The sequence below is a fragment of the Triticum dicoccoides genome, chromosome 2A (assembly GCF_002162155.2).
Source record: "Triticum dicoccoides isolate Atlit2015 ecotype Zavitan chromosome 2A, WEW_v2.0, whole genome shotgun sequence".
In the NCBI taxonomy this organism is placed as follows: Eukaryota; Viridiplantae; Streptophyta; class Magnoliopsida; order Poales; family Poaceae; genus Triticum; species Triticum dicoccoides.
In genome coordinates this window covers 156933110-156937499 of record NC_041382.1, presented here as the reverse complement: position 1 = coordinate 156937499, position 4390 = coordinate 156933110, and positions in this window count along the sequence as shown.

The window sequence follows — 4390 nt, the reverse complement described above, 5'->3', positions numbered from 1 at the left end:
GTGGGTGTTTCCTTTCGAAGTTTTTTCTCAAAGATTCTCCTAGGGTTTCCATGGCGACTAGTTCTTCTGCACCAATTGCTGGCGAGGCTAATCTCGAGGAGTTGATGCTGCAGTTAGGGATCGAGAACACTGACCTTGATGATGTGGTCCTGCCCCATTCCACCCAGATGCCATGCAAAAGGGGGGAAGAGGCCAAGCTGCCCCCAGCGATGGCGAGGAGAGGGACTGAGAGATGAAGGGCCTAGGCACCGGCGTGAGGGAGGCGCCCATGTCGCTCGTGGGAGTGACACGAGGTGAAGTTTGTTTTTCCCCTTTTCTGGTAAATGGATTTACCGATTCAGGGGCGCAAGTGGGACCTTCTTTTTTCTTGTTTATAAACAATACTACTCCAGCTAGCTACCCAAACAGAAAACTGACGCCAAGATGAATTATGAAAATAAATTCAACCTTTCCGGACCTTGTCGTGTACCGGATGCTGCAATGCATGCATGTTCGGTGGTCGGGGTGCACATGAACAGAGTGGAAATCTGGGAAAGTACTTCGATTAATATATTGTTTGAGGTTTGTATACAGAGGCATTGGAGGAAACATGTGCCTTATTTAGACGCAGATCATCATGCCAAACACTGAAGGATAGTGCTTGCATCATAGAAAATGCATTTTTTACCCAAATATTGTTATCTGTGTTAGAATACAACTTGTATTAGGACTAGTTGGATGCCCGTGCGTTGTCACGAAATAAAAAAAAGTTTTTAGATGGCATAAATATGTTTTTTTAAGAATAAAACATTTGTTGCTACTTTTGAAATGATGTTTGTATGAGAATTGCAACCATCAAAGGTGTTCGACGGGAGTTTCTTCAATTCGTCAATGCAAGCGACATACAAATTCGTCTATAGATTAAGATGCAATCAGAAACAATAATTTCCTCATTTCATATTCTCACAACTCTTTTTATTCAAGTCATGCATCACCTCGATCAATTATCTCGGGTACCGGATGCTCTTCAACTCAAGTATTTTCATATACCCCACATTCAACACTCAATGTTAGGCCGGAATAACCACCTTCTCCATCTTCTCTTCCACCTCGGTACCTCGTACTCCACATGCGCCACCCCACATTGCTGCAGTTGAAATGGGAGATTGTGAATAAGTTGTCTTGATTAGATCCACCTGAGCAGGAACAAAAATAGATCCACCTGAGCAACTTTAATATATTTGCTTTGCAGCTGGCATGTATCATGATGTTTGAGCCTGGTCTGCATTGTATTTAGAAGCATGAATCATCTAACAAAAAGCCGATAAATCACAAAGTAAAAATTGAATTCTAGAAGAAATGTAACTGGGAAAGTGATTAAAAGATAAATACTATTCTAGTTACATTGCATTGTGTACGACAACCTTAAGCTATTTGATCTCCCACTGATTGATTGGAGCAAAAGAGCCTCTGTCACTACCATATGAAATGCAAACAAACTTACTATGCCATTTGATCCACGACTGATTGATTGACTATCATTCAAAATTACAAATACTCGAAGTACTATTTCCCCTGCGGCTTAGCGGGATGAACATCATAAAGTAATTTTGTACAAAAAAGACACCAAATAAACAATGCCACTAAGGGGAAACATCAGGAAGAAGGCAATCGACATACGACGGGGGAATGGATTTAGAACTCGTTGAAACTCAACAGCCTGACGAGGCAACATTGAAGGTCGATCCCTCTTTCGACTTAACATTCAACCATAATCCAACCAAACTTTAGTGATGTGGTCGATATAAGAATTCAAACATTAAACTTGAGGCTGTAAAAATTAAATGAAAGACCAAAACGCTAGTCAGGCCCTATACTCAACTGATAATGGCAGGCTACACTTCCACAAACACAACGGAAGTTTTAGCTTGTACAGGTGAACATGCACTACAAGCCTACAAAATATACTTCCATCTCAGGTTTTAGAAGTTTTTCACTGAACCTTTTGCTCCCATATCCTATACTACTTTTTAACTTGTATCTTAGGCCGTAAGGGACTATACTACTTAGCATCATAATTTTCTAGATTTCCTTTTAACCCTATTATGGATCGGAGGGAGCACAAACTAAGGGTAAAAGGAAATCTACAAAATTGTAACCAGCTAGTGTTGTACTGCAACCTTTAGTATAGATACCTGAACAGAGAAGAAAAATAGAAATTTGTCGATATATATCCTCTAGCGCCGACATGCCGGCGCTCTCCTTTTGCGCCGCCGCCAAGCACGGCGTCCCCAACGGTGGCGTACTGGCGTTCCCGGCGGACAGCGCATCCGCCATGGCCGAGTCGTACGGCTGCACCTGTACACCACCCCCAGGTCCAGTACGTCCCCTAGCGCTGAAGTACTGGCGCTCTCCTTCTGCGCCACCGCCCACCGCCAAGCTCGCCGATGGTTGGACGCGATCTAGAGTGGTACAGATAAGAGGGAGCAGCAGAGAATTTCTTCATGGGACTGGATCCCAGCGCCGACAGCCTGGAACGTGACCGCGGGGCGGACGAGGAGGCGAGAGCAGGAGACATTTTTTTCTCAGGAGCCGGGAGAGAGACGGGATCGGGAGCCATGGGGTGCAGGAGACGAGGAGGCTGCGTGGGCGTGGGATCATGCGTTCGTGGGTCGTGGTTTTTTTTTTGCCTTTTTCGGGCGGGGATGGAAGAAGCGGTGGGAGGACTATCGATAGCTAGCGATAGGAGGGGGGTCGAACAAGGTCGAACCATCACGACGATGGCAGATTCTCCTTTAATAGTAGAGATTATGACTCCTACTCGGTTTGTAATAAGGCTAGATCAGGTGCGACTTAGCTCTTATATATACTTCTTGTATCGGCACAAAATTGCATCAAGAATTATTCAATACAATTATACATGGTATCAGACTTTCGATCCTAGGGTATGGCTAACCCGCCAGCCCCACCACCGTCGCCCCCCGCCCGGCTACTTCGAGCGGCACGTCGCCATCATCGCTGCGGCCACGACCTCCTCCACCTCTACCTCTACTCTAGCTCTACCTCCACCAATACCCCCTTCCACCCCCTTCACCGACACCATCTCCGATACTAGCCCCTACATCCCCGTAACCCTAGACCTCGCTGCTCACAACTACTACCATTGGCGTCACCTTTTCGACGTCCACCTTGGGCGATGTAATCTCCGCTCTCACGTTGCCGATGACTCTCTTCCTCAACTTCATGATCTGCAATGGGTCAAGGATGATCTCGCCATTATTCAATGGATCTACATGCGAGTCTCCACAGAGATCTTCAATCTTGTCCACTGTGACGGTGCCTCCGCCGCCGATCTATGGGCGGCCCTTCATCAGCTCTTCCAGGACAACATCGACGCTAGCGCCAACAATCTCCACACCGAGCTTCGGAATACGATGCCAGGTGATTCACCAGTTGACGTCTACTGCCAGTGCCTCAAGGCGATCGCGGATGAACTCCGCGAACTTGGTGATCCGACCGATGATCGCCAGCTCATCAATGCCCTCCTCGTCGGCCTCAGCAAGCGGTTCGAGAAGCAGGCCTCCTTCATCCCTATGATGCATCTGCGTCCCTCCTTCGCCGAGGTTCGCTCGATGCTCCAATGGGTCGATCGTGCCCTAACTACGAGGACTCCCGTCCTCAGGTCTTCACTACTTCTCCTCATCCGCCTGCGTCGACACCGCCACCGCCACCTCCACCAACAACACCTCTCAACCATCCGGCTGGCGTCCAAGTCCCAACTACCGGGGCAAAAACCCTAGGCTGCCACAGTTCCGCACGACGCCCGCTCCTGCTCCGCCCCGGCTCCACCAACTACACCACCACCGCCCCCGTCTTCATCAACTTCACCACCGCCGCCGCCCGGATGGCGCCCATCTCTTGATCCATGGACAGGGCTAGTCCAGGCGTGGCCTATGCCTTGGTCGGCCCCGACACCATATGGTACTCCGCCTGCCTATACCGGTGGCTGGCAGCCCGGTGGTCGCCCTCACACTGGCGCGCCCGTCCTCGTGCCTCGACAGCCAACGGCTGCGTACCACGCTGCTCCCTCCTACGCACCACCGATCTACAACACCAGTCCTTATGCATCCTATGGCGCTCCATCGTCCCCCTACATGCAGCAGTACAATGATGGTGTCTCTCTCTTTACACCGATGCCGGCCCTATTGCCGACACACCACACCCGCAAGCTCCCATGACTACACCGGCCTCTACTTCGACTCCGAGCTCAGATCAAGCTGCTTTTCTACAAGCCATGAACAACTTTGCTGCACAAGGAAACTCAGGTACGAATTGGATTTTCGATTCTGGTGCTTCTCGTCCATATTGCCATAGAGAGAATAATATTTACACAAATCTAATCTGCTGACGT